General features: G+C 42.6%; 1 long non-coding RNA gene across 1 annotated transcript; it reads right to left on the reverse strand.

Annotated features, from left to right (window-relative positions):
* Positions 1-2,521: 2,521 nt before the first annotated feature.
* Positions 2,522-15,205, reverse strand: LOC138958090 (uncharacterized). The gene is made up of 4 exons (XR_011453291.1): positions 14,650-15,205; positions 12,755-12,891; positions 10,679-10,789; positions 2,522-6,680 (listed from the first exon to the last, which is right to left on the reverse strand). It is a non-coding gene; the product is annotated as an uncharacterized lncRNA (long non-coding RNA).
* Positions 15,206-15,861: the final 656 nt, after the last annotated feature.

The following is a 15,861-nucleotide window of genomic DNA, read 5'->3' on the forward strand; positions in this document are numbered from 1 at the left end:
GAATATACCAGTACTGATTTATGACGTCTCAACATAATTGTCTTAGCAAGATTAAAGCAGAGTAGATAGAAATACAAGGATCCCAGTACTTCGTGGAAAATATTAAGTAAAAATGCAGATCCTTGTTCATCAAGACCTAGGGTCATACAGCAAGACCGAGGGTCATACAGCAAGACCGAAGGTCATAAGCAAGATCCAGGGTCATACAGCAAGATCCAGGGTCATACAGCAAGACCCAGGATCATACAGCAAGACCCAGGGTCATACAGCAAGACCCAGGATCATACAGCAAAACCCAGGGTCGTACAGCAAGACCCAGGGTCGTACAGCAAGACCCAGGGTCGTACAGCAAGACCCAGGGTCATACAGCAAGACACAGGGTCGTACAGCAAGACCGAGGGTCATACAGCAAGATCCAGGGTCATACAGCAAGACCCAGGGTCGTACAGCAAGACCCAGGGTCGTACAGCAAGACACAGGGTCATACAGCAAGACCCAGGGTCGTACAGCAAGACCCAGGGTCGTACAGCAAGACACAGGGTCGTACAGCAAAACACAGGGTCGTACAGCAAGACACAGGGTCGTACAGCAAGACACAGGGTCCTACAGCAAGACACAGGGTCCTACAGCAAGACACAGGGTCGTACAGCAAGACACAGGGTCCTACAGCAAGACACAGGGTCGTACAGCAAGACATAGGGTCGTACAGCAAGACACAGGGTCCTACAGCAAGACACAGGGTCATACAGCAAGACACAGGGTCGTACAGCAAGAGCCAGGGTCCTACAGCAAGACACAGGGTCCTACAGCAAGACACAGGGTCGTACAGCAAGACACAGGGTCGTACAGCAAGACACAGGGTCCTACAGCAAGACACAGGGTCCTACAGCAAGACACAGGGTCATACAGCAAGACACAGGGTCATACAGCCAGACACAGGGTCCTACAGCAAGACACAGGGTCGTACAGCAAGACACAGGGTCGTACAGCAAGACACAGGGTCGTACAGCAAGACACAGGGTCGTACAGCAAGACACAGGGTCCTACAGCAAGACACAGGGTCCTACAGCAAGACACAGGGTCCTACAGCAAGACACAGGGTCCTACAACAAGACACAGGGTCATACAACAAGACACAGGGTCATACAGCAAGACACAGGGTCCTACAGCAAGACACAGGGTCCTACAGCAAGACACAGGGTCCTACAGCAAGACACAGGGTCATACATTACGACACAGGGTCCTACAGCAAGACACAGGGTCCTACAGCAAGACACAGGGTCCTACAGCAAAACACAGGGTCATACAGCAAGACACAGTGTCATACAGCAAGACACAGGGTCATACAGCAAGACACAGGGTCATACAGCAAGACACAGGGTCCTACAGAAAGACACAGGGTCCTACAGCAAGACACAGGGTCATACAGCAAGACACAGGGTCCTACAGCAGACCGCAAAGAGCCTATTAAGGGCCCACACAAACTTTAACTTGTCACAACAAGTTATAAATCACAAGTTGAAAAGGAACTATGTACACATTAACAATCTTGGCATTATTAATTGTTTTGTCGTTTAAGCTATTTTTACACAATGAAAGGCGGTAAAAATGTCACGTGGGATCATAATCACCACGTTTTCTGCATGCAATCATTTCTCCAATTAGCAATCTCCCCACTGTGACAGCAGCGACTAAAGGCACTTCACATCGCCTCCTTCCCTACTTTTCAAACCGATATCACAGGGTACCAGACCGCAATTCCGAGAATATACCAGTACTGATTTATGACGTCTCAACATAATTGTCTTAGCAAGATTAAAGCAGAGTAGATAGAAATACAAGGATCCCAGTACTTCGTGGAAAATATTGAGTAAAAATGCAGATCATTGTTGATCAAGACCGAGGGTCATACAGCAAGACCGAGGGACATACAGCAAGATTGAGGGTCATACAGCAAGATCCAGGGTCATACAGCAATCCCCAGAGTCATGCATACATACATAATGCGTATAGCCCAGCGGACTGCAAAGAGTCTATTAAGGGCTTACACAAACTTTAACTTGTCACAACGAGTTATAAATCACAAGCTGAAAAGGAACTATGTACACATTAAAAATCTTGGCATTATTAATTGTTTTGTCATTAAACAAAGATCGACCAATCAAACACAGCAATAACACCTTCCTATTTCAAGTTTTACGAATCGTAGTCACACTCAATTCGTCAAAACTTTGAACATCGTGATTTGTATGTCGTACGTGACATGAAAACCCATGGTCATACAGCAAGACCCAGGGTCGTACAGCAAGATCCAGGGTCGTACAGCAAGACCCAGGGTCGTACAGCAAGACCCAGGGCCGTACAGCAAGACCCAGGGCCGTACAGCAAGACCCAGGGTCGTACAGCAAGACCCAGGGTCGTACAGCAAGACCCAGGGCCGTACAGCAAGACCCAGGGCCGTACAGCAAGACCCAGGGCCGTACAGCAAGACCCAGGGTCGTACAGCAAGACCCAGGGCCGTACAGCAAGACCCAGGGTCGTACAGCAAGACCCAGGGCCGTACAGCAAGACCCAGGGTCGTACAGCAAGACCCAGGGTCGTACAGCAAGACCCAGGGTCGTACAGCAAGACCCAGGGCCATGCATACATACATAACATATCGCGTATAGCCCAGCAGACTGCAAAGAGCCAATTTTTGTCTTGCTGTATGACTGGGAATTGCAGATATGTTCTTCAAAAGATTATGCCGTGTCTGAAGCATCAATATAAACGCTTATAGCTCACAGCTGAAAAGAACACTTCCTTACTAGTACGAAACCAAATGACAAACTATCAATTTGAATACAAAACAGCTTCATAAGAACTGCTCAAACAAGGACCAATAAAAGAGAAAACTGAAGACCGTGGCCTTAATCTTACAGGTTTGAAGTTAAAACAAGTTTTGCAAACAAAACATGTGAAAGAATGTTGTTATGCCTGAATATTAAAAAAAAAGTTAGTGTTCCCAGAAACATTTATTATATATATTATTATATTCAGACAAGGTTTTTGGGAACGTGGATATGGGGACCTTATTATGTTTTCATATATATATATTTAAATCCTACAAATAACATTTTCCAGAATGTCTTTTTATATTTGGGTACTAAGTCGACATATAAACCACAATGACAAATTTCAACTTTCTGCAAGCAGTTGAAAACGAGTTCCCAAATAACCGGCTGGTGTCAGAGTTAGCTTCATAAGAACTGCTCAAACAAGGACCAATAAAAGAGAAAACTGAAGACCGTGGCCTTAATCTTACAAGTTTGAAGTTAAAACAAGTTTTGCAAGCAATACATGTGACAGAATGTTGTTATGCCTGAATATTAAAAAAATTAGTTAGTGTTCCCAGAAACTTTTATTATATATATAATACAAGTTTCTGGGAACACTAACTTTAAAAAAAAATTAAATCGATCAACACACACACAAACAAACATAACAACAATAAAAAAAAAAATTAAAAAAAAGGACATACATGTTCATGTCTTGTCGTTTTAAAAGTATAACTAAAAAAGAACTTATAACTAGATATTTAACAATGGTACATAGAACATCCAGAAAGTTGAAATTTCGCACTGTGGTTTATATGTCGACCTAGTACCCAAATATATATAGACATTCTGGAAAACGTTATTTGTTTAGGATTTAAATATATATGTGAAAACATAATATTAATAAGGTCCCCATATCCACGTTCCCCATATTCCTAAACAAATAACGTTTTCCAGAATGTCTATATATATTTGGGTACTAGGTCGACATATAAACAACAATGCCAAATTTCAAGTTTCTGGGAACACTAACTAATTTTTTTAAATATTCAGGCATAACAACATTCTTTCACATGTATTGTTTGCAAAACTTGTTTTAACTTCAAACTTGTAAGATTAAGGCCACGGTCTTCAGTTTTCTCTTTTATTGGTCCTTGTTTGAGCAGTTCTTATGAAGCTGTGTTGTATTCAAATTGATAGTTTGTCATTTGGTTTCGTACTAGTAAGGAAGTGTTCTTTTCAGCTGTGAGCTATAAGCGTTTATATTGATGCTTCAGACACGGCATCATCTTTTGAAGAACATATCTGCAATTCCCAGTCATACAGCAAGACCCAGGGTCATGCATGCATACCTACATAACTTGTATAGCCCAGCAAATAATAGTATTACATCAGGGTCTCATTTCGGGGTCGGACTTATCGCTATTTTGTTACTCAATTTCCTTGTCAGCTATTAAACTCTAAGACACCGGTACAAAATGTTTTCTTATTACGGAAGCCGAAGCGGGGTTTCGCGGGGTACCCCCGGGGTTCCGCAGGGTTTCGCGGAAAATAGCTACCGCACGCATACTGCATGCGTCAGACGTTCTCAACATCAACATTCCGCGATCGTCACCTGTGTTTCTGTTGAAGCTCCTGGAGTGACTCAGAATGTGTGTTGCCGTGTTCCACTCCCTTTTCGTTTTTTTCTTTTCTTCAAGCAAGACAGATAGTCATTGTAAATTTATCTGTGAGATTTCATTCAATTTTATTTGGGTTTAAACCGTTTTAATGACATTAAAATCATTTAAAGCTGTCGGTGTTGCTGTGTGTAGATTTCATTTATTTGTGCGAGTGCGTGCAGTTTGCATCGATGGTGCGATTAGTTTGAAAAATGTCCGATTACATTCCTCTTGACAACCTCAATTTCAAAATGAGCCCCTGTTATATTGTGGTTTTTTTTTGCTTAACGCCCAGCCGACCACGAAGGGCCATATCAGGGCGGTGCTGGTTTGACATATAACGTGCGCCACACACAAGACAGAAGTCGCAGCACACAAGACAGAAGTCGCAGCACAGGCTTCATGTCTCACCCAGTCACATTCTTCTGACACCGGACCAACCAGTCCTAGCACTAACCCCATAATGCCTGACGCCAGGCGGAGCAGCCACTAGATTGCCAATTTTAAAGTCTTAGGTATGACCTGGCCGGGGTTCGAACCCACGACCTCCCGATCACGGGGCGGACGCCTTACCACTAGGCCAACCGTGCCTGTGCCACTGTTATATGGTAAGATGTAATGAATAGGTTTGCTCTACATATTGCACCAACAGGCCAGCAAGTTGTCTCAATCTCTGTGCTATGTCATTTTTTCTAGCTGGTCCATATTTCTTCAGTAAGCTTTCGCCAAAAAGCAACAACATGCTGTCTTTGCCCACAACTTCAGCTAGTCCATCTTAAAACCGTGTCTTCATTTAGTGCTGAAGCTTTGTTCGCACATTCATACATGTTCTATTGTTGAGACAAGTATTTTGGTTAATTGCGGCTTGAATTATCTTCCCTGACGGATACATGCCTTTTTGAAGGAGATGCCCAAAACCATTTATTAAAGTTTGTATTTCAGCATGAGACCAGCTTGAATTTACGCTTGTCTTCATGAGCTTTGTCGACCTCTGCCTTTAATTATTTTTTTTTTGTTTGTTTATTTTTTGCTTAACGTCCAGCCGACTACGCAGAGCCATATCAGGACGAGGAAGGGGGGGATGAAGGGGGCCACTTGTCAAGCGATTCCTGTTTACAAATGCACTAACCCATTACTTGTGTCCCAGCAGGCTTTAGTAAAACTAAATTAATACCTACTGGAAGATTACCAGTTTCCAGTATGTTAAAATAGGCTTAACCTATCTACTGCTGGACTTACATCAGAACACTAACAGATTAAACTATACATGAATCGCGAGACAAGCGGCAAGAGAAGAGATTTTTGGAAAAAATACAGGTGAATGAGCAAGATTAAGGCAGAAAAAAGAAAAGAATTCATGAAGAAAAAAAAAAGAGAGCATGACAGGAAAGAGGAACCAAAAATCTACCTAACAGCAAACTAGAAAGCTCCTGCGGTTCCAAAAACAGGAGGGGCCTTTAATTTCTTAACCGCAGTGCCCCACTGCGGGAGCCTTTAATTAGGTAATAAACAATGCATGTTATTAGTAGTAGCAAAAGTATTTAGATATTATAAGAGTATGTCCACTAGAACCCGACATGTAGCATCTATATATAAATAAAATTTAAATAATATTGTGGCGGTTTCTGCGACTTCCATTACTCGCGCAGAAGCGTCTGATTGGAGAAACTAGAGGTCAAAGTATGTACCAAAATGTTGCTAACTTGACGTTGAGCAATGTAAAATAACATATTTTTTTTAAACAAACTTTGAACTCGAATTTCTCCAATCAGAAGATTCTGCACGAGTTTTGGAAGTCGCAGAAACCGTCACATATGATGGTGGCGGTATAAACATACCAAGCGGTTCTGCATGTGTGCGACATGTGTAGTCGCAATCCTTGACGGAGGAGTCATCGCTCCCCAAATCACCCACGATGCCGGTGTTGTCATTGCCCAAATCACCCACGATGCCGGTGTCGTCATTGCCCAAATCAGCCACGATGCCGGTGTCGTCATTGCCCAAATCAGCCACGAATTGCCCAAATCACCCACGATGCCGGTGTCGTCATTGCCCAAATCACCCACGATGCCAGTGTCGTCATTGCCCAAATCACCCACGATGCCAGTGTCTTCATTGCCCAAATCACCCACGATGCCAGTGTCGTCATTGCCCAAATCACCCACGATGCCGGTGTTGTCATTGCCCAAATCACCATGACCAACTGAAACAAAGATTAGTTTAAAATTATAGAATCTTTGCTTATTGTTGATTTATAACACCGACACAAGACAGACGATGGACCTTCTTGACTGTCACGACCTCAAACAGCATGTAGACGCTCCCACACGCAAAACACACATCATTGACTGGATTGTCACCCACGAGTCCACTGACCTGGTGTACGACATCCTGCTGAATGACTACCTCAGATCCGATCATTCTGCAGTTTTGTTCTCTCTTAAGATGGCCAAACCATCCAAACAGAAAAAGCGCGTAGTCCGCCGTAACCTCAAAGAAGTTAACACTGACACATTTCGCGCAGAAGCAGCCCGCCGACTGCTTGATCCTCCGGTATCCTCAGACCCTGTACGTCATTACGACTCCACTCTCAGCACACTTCTTGACGAACATGCACCCGCAAAAACCAAACTCATCGTAGATTGGCCTTCTGCACCCTCGATCACAGCTGAAGTTAAGTATACAAAACAGTTGCGTCGCCGAGCAGAGAGGAAGTTGCGAACCTCAAAGCTGGTAGTTGACAGACAGATTTACAACAAGCAAATGGAACATGCTCAGACACTCATCGCAGACGCCAAACAATCGCACTACAGCACCAAAATCTGTGAAACAACCTCTGCCAAAACACTCTTCTCCACAGTGAATGACCTTGTTGGCTGCTCTTCTGCTTCTCCCTTGCCCAACAACATCGACCCCTCCAAACTGTCGCAAGCTTTCTCTGATTACTTCCATAACAAGATCCAAACCATCCGTGACAAACTAGACAAAATCCCACACCAAAACTCTGAAACTTCTCCTGCATTTACAGGCACTCCCTTCACACACTTTCAGCCTCTCACTCTCACTGACCTGGAGAAAGTCCTCAAAGAAATGACCTTGAAAACCTGTGACCTTGACCCTCTTCCCACACAACTCTACTCTGACTGTCTTCCTGAACTCCTCCCTTCTATTCTCAAAATCATCAACACTTCTCTGCAAACAGGCACTGTCCCCAACTCCTTTAAGACTGCTATTGTCAAACATCTACTGAAGAAACCATCGCTCGACCCAAACACTCTCAGCAACTACCGCCCTGTCTCAAACCTTTCCTTCATCTCCAAACTCCTTGAAAGAGTCGTCCTAAAACAACTCAACTCTCACCTTCTTTGCAACAATCTTCTCTCTCCGCTTCAATCTGCCTATCGTCCTCACCACTCCACCGAAACTGCCCTTCTCAAAATCACTACTGATCTCCTCCTTGCCACTGACCAAGCTGAAATCTCTGCCGTCGCTCTACTTGATCTATCAGCGGCCTTTGACACAGTCGACCACAACATCCTCCTTCAACGCCTTCAGTACACCTTTGGTATCCATAGCACAGCTCTTTCTTGGTTCTCTTCTTATTTCACCGACCGCTACCAGACTGTTTCGATTGACAAACTGAACTCTGACCCCATCAGGCTTGAGTGCGGAGTCCCTCAGGGCTCAGTCCTTGGGCCTGTACTAATTACTCTCTACACTCAACCTCTTGACCACATCCTTGACCGACACAACGTTCTCCACCACTCTTTTGCCGACGACTCTCAACTTCACAACAGCTCTTCCCCTGACCAGTCTGAATCTCTTCTTTCCTCTATCTCTGACACTATCACTGACGTGCAGAATTGGATGACAGAAATCAAACTTCAGCTCAATAGCAACAAAACTGAAGCTATCCTAGTAGGCACTACATCCAAACTCTCCAAAGCCACTTCCGACTCTCTTCAACTCTCTGACTCTTCTGTCCCTCTGTCTTCTGCTGTCAAAAACCTCGGAGTCACTCTAGACAACACCCTTTCCATGAAACAACACATCTCTTCTGTCTCTCGCACCTGCTACTTCCAACTCCGCCGCATCGCCACTATCCGCAAGTACCTCACCACAGATGCTACCGCCAAACTGGTCACGTCCACCATTCTCTCACGTCTTGACTATTGTAACTCTCTCTTGGCGGGTCTTCCCTCTTCTTCTATCTCTCGTCTCCAACGCATTCAAAATAGCTCTGCCCGTCTTGCCTTACGAAAGAAAAAGGGAGATCATATCACCCCCCTCCTAAATCAGCTCCACTGGTTGCCCGTTCCTGCCCGTATCACATACAAAATCAACACTCTCACCTACAAATGCCTCCATGGTCTCGCCCCTGCCTATCTCTCCGACTCTCTCTCTCTCTATGTCCCTTCACGAGCACTCAGATCATCTGCCGACTCCCTCAAGCTCAACATCCCCCACACCAAACTCAAAACAGCAGGTCAACGCTCATTTTCTTTCCAAGCACCTAGCCAATGGAACACACTACCTCTCCCCCTCCGTCAACAACAGTCCCTCGAATCATTCAAATCTGCACTCAAGACATTCCTTTTTTCCACATAATCCATGCATTCTACACTGCCCACCCCAATACAATACAATACAATACAATAACTTTATTAATCTCTAAAAGAGAAATTACATTGCTGAGCGTTTGTGTCCGTAATAATAACATACATAAAACATTCAAAATAAACATTTGTTCTTTGTCCTGAGAAAATATAGCACATTGGTTATCACATAAGAAAGTATATTAAAAATAAATTAACATGCATTCACCATCAACAATGCACAAAAGAAAGTCAGCACCTTGCCGGTTATCACATATTGTCTAAGAGAGTAGAATAAGAGTATATAATCATGCAAAACAAAATCAACAATACTGAAACAATACAGAACACTGACCCCGTGCATCAGAGCGACAACACCAGCATCTACCGCCCCACCTGAGAATTGAAGATGTGAATTGCAGATGGAATGAACGAATTTCTGTAGCGTGTGGATCTTGCGGTTGGTTGTCTGAATCTGTTGCTCCTGTCTGTCCGTCTACTGTCAAATTCCGGTCTGAGTGGGTGCGAGTCGTCAGCCAAAATCTTCTGTACCTTGTCAGTCAGTCGTCGTTCATGTGTTGATGTGAAATTGTCCTGCTTCCTCCCAACCACCCCACTTGCTTTCCTGATGAATTTATCTAATCTATCCCTGTCTTGCTTGTTGATGTTGCCACCCCAACACACGGAGCCAAAGTACAACACACTATTGCACGTTGAAGTGTAAAACATCTGAAGGATTTCTTGTCTGCAGATGTTAAAAGACCTGAGTTTTCTCAAAAAGTACAGGCGAGAGTGGAGTTTCTTCACAAGGGCATCAGAGTTTGGTTTCCATGTCAACTTATTGTCTATAATCACCCCCAAATACCTATACTGCTCTACCTTCTCTACGACCTCCCCCTTGATCACTATCTCCCTGTGTACATGTTCCCCCCTCCTGTTGTCCATTATCATTGTCCATCCCACCTTGAATAACTGTACATATTTTAATGGTTGCTGGTGTGTGTGTGTTGGTGACTTTAAGTCTCCGTGTGTGTGAATGAGTGTATGTGCGCCTTGAGTCGCCTGTTGGGGAGATATGTGCGCGTTATAAATATTCGTATTATTATTATTATTTATGTCAAACACTCTACCGTACCTCGAAATGTTTTAGCTCTTTGCTCAAGTGCTATTATTATTATTATTAGCATTGCTTAACGTCTAGCCGACTACGGAGAGCCTTCTCAAGATATCCCCATGCTGCCAACTAAAAAACAACAAAAAACATCATTGGCGGTCTGTCACTAGCCCCGTAGATGAACCCGACATGTAGCATCTATATATAAATAAAATTTAAATAATATTGTGGCGGTTTCTGCGACTTCCATTACTCGTGCAGAAGCTTCTGATTGGAGAAACTACAGGTCAAAGTTTGTCCCAAAATGTGTTATTATTATTTCACGTTGCTTAACATCTAGCCTGTGTTGCTAACTGGATGTTGAGCAATGTGAAATAATAATAAGAACATTTGGGAACAAGCTTTGACCTCGAGTTTCTCCAATCAGAAGTTCTGCACGAGTAGTGGAAGTCTCAGAAACCGTCACTTATGATGGTGGCGGTATAAACATACCAAGCGGTTCTGCATGTGTGCTCGTCACGTCGCAATCCTTGACGGAGGGGTCATCGCTGCCCAAATCACCCACGATGCCGGTGTTGTCATTGCCCAAATCACCATGACCAACTGAAACAAAGATTAGTTTAAAATTATAGAATCTTTGCTAATTATTGATTTATGTCACTCTATCGTAAATAAGAACAAAAAGTCCCAGTCTCTAGGCTGGGGGAGGATGGAATCTGTGGCATCCCGGAGGCCGTCATTGCCCCCACGACTTCAAAGAGAGAGAGAGAGAGAGAGAGAGAGAGAGAGAGACTTCAAAGAGAGAGAGAGAGACTTCAAAGAGAGAGAGAGAGAGAGAGAGAGAGAGAGAGAGAGAGAGAGAGAGAGAGAGAGAGAGAACCAACGTATGGTTCCTGATGGCTTTCTTGCCTGAAGAGTGAAGTCAGGTGTATGTAATTTCATCGTTGCATGCACAACAGAAACTTCTTAATCATAAACTCCATTATCTTTTTTGAGAATCTAACTCCTTCATCCACTTCCAAGACCATTTATTTGGATGTTTTGCCTCACTTGGCAACTTGTCGTCAAGCTGATTTGCACATGGGTCTCCATTCTTGAAAAAATCCACGCTTTCACTTATCGTGGTGGCCATTTTGAATGTAAAACAGGAAGTGACCACAAAGGGAAGCAAAGACTTGTGGGAGAAAAAGTGAATCTTTTTGAGACAAGTGAGGCCCTGATAAGGATGTTTAGGGAAAATGTAACTTTTGAAAACATAGGTAAATGTAAACATCCTTGTCAGGGCCTCACTTGTCTCAAAAAGATTGCAAGCGCTTACGATCTGCAACGCTGGGCTGTTTGACGAAATTATATTTATTATATCGCGCATGCACAAGATGTTTGAAAATGCGGGAATTGGTATTTCTTTGCGTGAAAAGGCGCGCATCCAAATTTTATTTTTGCGGGATTTCTTTCATATTTGCGGGAATGCGCGGTCTAGAATCGACACTGCGACAGATCAAAACGTGTCAGAAGGTTTTTGCCAGAATGGAAGGACGAATTTCCTTGGTTAGATTTCGACAGTGGAGTGTGCGTGAGCGCAACTCCATGACTGTGTGTAGGGGTGGGGACGAGTTTTTGCATTCAGATTGTGGGTAACCTGATTTTTGTGCGGGTAAGTTAAAAATGACATGTTACATACCCGGGGAAAGCTGAATTGACAAAAATGTGGCCACCCCTGCGTCCCGTGACAGTAAGGTGGGTTCGTATCATGAAGGAGTTAACAAAAGTGACATTTAGCCCTAATGACAGTGAGGGGCGACATTTGTATTATAGCCTACAACAATACAAATGTCGCCCCTCACTGTCATCAAAGGGTACGAGTCGTGCATCCCTCTCATTACTAGTACTATTGATTGCCAGCACTAAGAAAACTATTAGGAAAGGGTGTATTTTTCAAATAAGTCCAGAGGCTATTTAATTTAGTAGCAATGGACTTCAGACTTTTTATGGAAGAGAACAAATTCCAAAATGATAGGTTTTAAATCGTTTTAAGTAGGGCTAGGCGAGGCGCTCTCTTGCCAACATTGCGTCATAATCTGAAAGGTTCCGCGACGCAATATTCCTGATCCTGATACTTAGCTGCGTCGATATCATCGGAAAATGCACTTTCCAAACCTACTTGTGATATAGACTGCGCACATTTCTTTGCAACCAAACAGCGCCGAAACTCAATTATGTAAGACAGATCTCTTACTTTATCAACATCAGTGGTTGTCTATTGACAACTTGATGCGGCATGCGTGTTCAGATTGTTACGCGAAGCTGTGGTTCACTCTCCCATCTCTGTCAAAATGGCGGAAGGCCGAATCAAGCCACCAGCCACACGTCACTTCCGGAGAGGGACATTATTTTCTTTCGTTTTCTCCCGAGCTTTTGAGAATACGGGTTAGAAAAGTGAGTCATTATCTTCACTGGAACATATTGAATACGAACTCTAGCGCATAAGTCATTAAATTGAAAGAAGAAAGAGAAACAAATGGTTATTTCAGTATTTTTTTTTACCATGGAGACAGCCTTTAAACTTACCACAGATATGTCGTCAGGACATGAATCCAGCCAATGTGTGACTTTCGTGGTCTCGTATACACATGGAATTGCGAAGTTCTGAAGACATGGGCTTGTGAAGTTGTGTTGAAGTGGACTTGGACGGGATTTGTCGTGTTCTGTAGACCCAAAACACTGATTTGTACATTCATGTGTTGGAAAACACAGGATTTCCATTTCGTAAAGTTTCAATCAAGCCGCCATTCGTGTTTCAATTTTCAGCTACTTGAATCTAGTTTTGCCTTTCCATATTTGGCTAATCATTATGAGCTATTAAAGGGGCACGCCATAGCTATAGTTCGGACAATTTGCATCGAGTCTATCAGAATCCTCACCTTCCAAACTGTAATATTCCCACGTTCCACATCCACAAACCCTGCATAGCTACAGAAAGCAGAAATGTTTGAAGAACTAAATCCTTGCGCGCATTTATGTGTAGTGGAAGTGAGTGACAAGCCAGAGCTACGCTTCACTCACAACCCAATTTGGCAACCGTCAGTTTAAAGCAATTTAATTGCAGATAAATGTCAGTTATAACCCTCTATTTCTGATCAGGTCTCCATGCAATCACTTTTTGTTCTTCCAGTCTATTTAGATAGCTGGGATAATATTGCAGAGGGACGTCCTCATGAATATTTCATCTACATCAGTGTTGCTGCCAGCGTTAGAGGACAATAGGTCATTTGGACCTGACCGTAAGAAATCAATAGGTCCAAATGTCCTGGCTTTAAAAAAGTAATAGGTCTTACCGTCTACAATTGACCGCGGCACCCTTGTTAATTTTAAAGTAAATCACAAATTTGTGTCAGCACACACGCATGTGTGTGTGTTTGTGTGTGAGTGTGGGAGGGGAAAGAGAGAGAGAGGGAGCTGATTTTCCACAATAAGTTATAACGTGACTTCAAATTAATTTTGCCATTTAATGACAATAAACGTTCAACTTTGGCAATTGCCAGAAACTTAAACTGCCAACCGTCAGAATCAACCAGGTAAACATGGTTAGATCACGCCACCTATTTGTCAAATATGATATGAACTTAAAATAAATGGGGAAAAATGACTAGAATATTCAAGGACTCCTGAAACAAAAAGGTAACATTTGAAACACTAGCTGTGTTGGTCCTAGAGTACAGTGTCACTGCCATTCCTAGGTACTGGTGGATTTTCAGAGAACAGCCTCCTGGAACAGAGAGTGGAGTGTACACTAGTACGACCTCATCTAGAATACGGCAATCCTGCCTGGTTTCCGAGACTAGTACGCCAATCAACATCAATCGCAAGAGTCCAAAGAAGAGCTACTAAACTGATTTACGAAATAAAAGACTACACATATGAAGAGAGACTAAGATACTTGACTTTGCCTACACTAAAGGCAAGAAGAAAGAGAGGGGACCTAATACAAGCGTATATAATATTTAACGACATTGATGACACTAACAAAGATTTCTTTTTTAAATCACCGCAGACTAACATTGTTGTAACACGTAACAGTACTGACAAAATACAAAAAGAAAGACATGATAATAACAATACAAGAAAATTTGCTTTCAGCTATAGAGTTACAAATGACTGGAACAAACTAACAACTAACATTAAACGGGCTCCCAGTACAAATGCTTTCAAGAACCTCATTGACAAACACAACGCTGGACACGACAGTCGTTGCAATAGTCACTCCCGGTGCACTTCACTTCAGTGATTGCCTTCGAGGGCCGATTAGACAGCCATTGAGCAGAACTATCAATTCACAGCGGAATTCCCACTCAGAAGAGACTCCTTCGATGCGAAGAAGCCCTCTCAAATCTTCAATGCCTAACTCAAATAAATAGATATAACACTGTTCTTATAAAGTGCGCTACATAAAATCTAAGGCTTACCTGTACGAGTGGTGTGCCTGATTGTACGAAAGGGAAAAAAATCCCATGCAGCGACCATGTTCATTGTTCAGATTTCTTGAAAAGGCCCGGATCGCTTATCGCTTACGCTCTAAACAATAATAAATATTTCACTGAGGTAAAGCAATTATTTCCAAATGTTCAGAAAATATAAGATAAACTTGTGAAATAAACCTGTAAAATAGTTATTTTACAGTTTTATTTTACACAGCAATGTTAAAAAAAAAAAGAGAGAGAGAGATAATTTTTTTTTTTTTTTTAGTGTCGTAAGCACAAGAATGCTAAAAGCTCAGAAGAGATTGTTTGACGATGCAGAGATCTGTAGCAAGGGAAGGGGGACAACCAAGTCAGAACTCAAATGCTTTTGGGAACACGAGTTAAAACCCCTCAATGGTCAAGCTGAACACGAAAATTACATTTTGAGGTTACCTTGGATATGAGAACATGCTAATGTTCCCATAACCACAGAATGTTCCCAGATCCACGCTCTCACACTTACAGATGTCCCCAGATCCAAGACATTTTAAAAGTATATATATATATATATATATATATAAAACATCAGAAATTGTGAAAGAAACAATTGAAAGTCAGCAGAGACTTTCTTCCGAGATTTGTTAAAATCTATATATATATATATCCCATGACCTCCCTTCTTTGTCTCTGTTACTTCAGTATGGGTATATATGTTGTATTTTTATAGCTCAATAAATACATCATGGACTCCAAAAAATATATGATAGTGCAGATTCCGATTTGGGCAAAGGACTACTTTCCTCCCGACCTTTAACCTCGCGCCGAACAATGTGACACATTTGTATGAAGTTCTAAAATCGTATTGCACGGCTCAGAAAACCATATCAGTTGCACGCAAAAATGAATCTCAGAACTGATCTGATGTATGAGATGCAATAAGCAAAAGTTTCTTTCATTATGAAAGCAATGCAGGTCGAAAAAAACGAACATTCAACTTACAAGATAACCAGATGCTAGCGAACCAAAACAAAAACACGAGTACCCTCCCCTTGCATCGTTAGCAGACGACTTTTGAGAATCTGTCGGTAGTGTGTTTTGGTGTGCGCCTTCAGCTATCAAACATCGGCTGTTTCACGTGTTTTGCGAGCAAGTCTACTCTTTTGCCTGGCTCTGCAGTAAGTCCACATATTTTTTCCGTAATCCAGTCATATTCCTTCA

Source organism: Littorina saxatilis, linkage group LG2 (assembly GCF_037325665.1).
Source record: "Littorina saxatilis isolate snail1 linkage group LG2, US_GU_Lsax_2.0, whole genome shotgun sequence".
NCBI classification, from domain to species: domain Eukaryota; kingdom Metazoa; phylum Mollusca; class Gastropoda; order Littorinimorpha; family Littorinidae; genus Littorina; species Littorina saxatilis.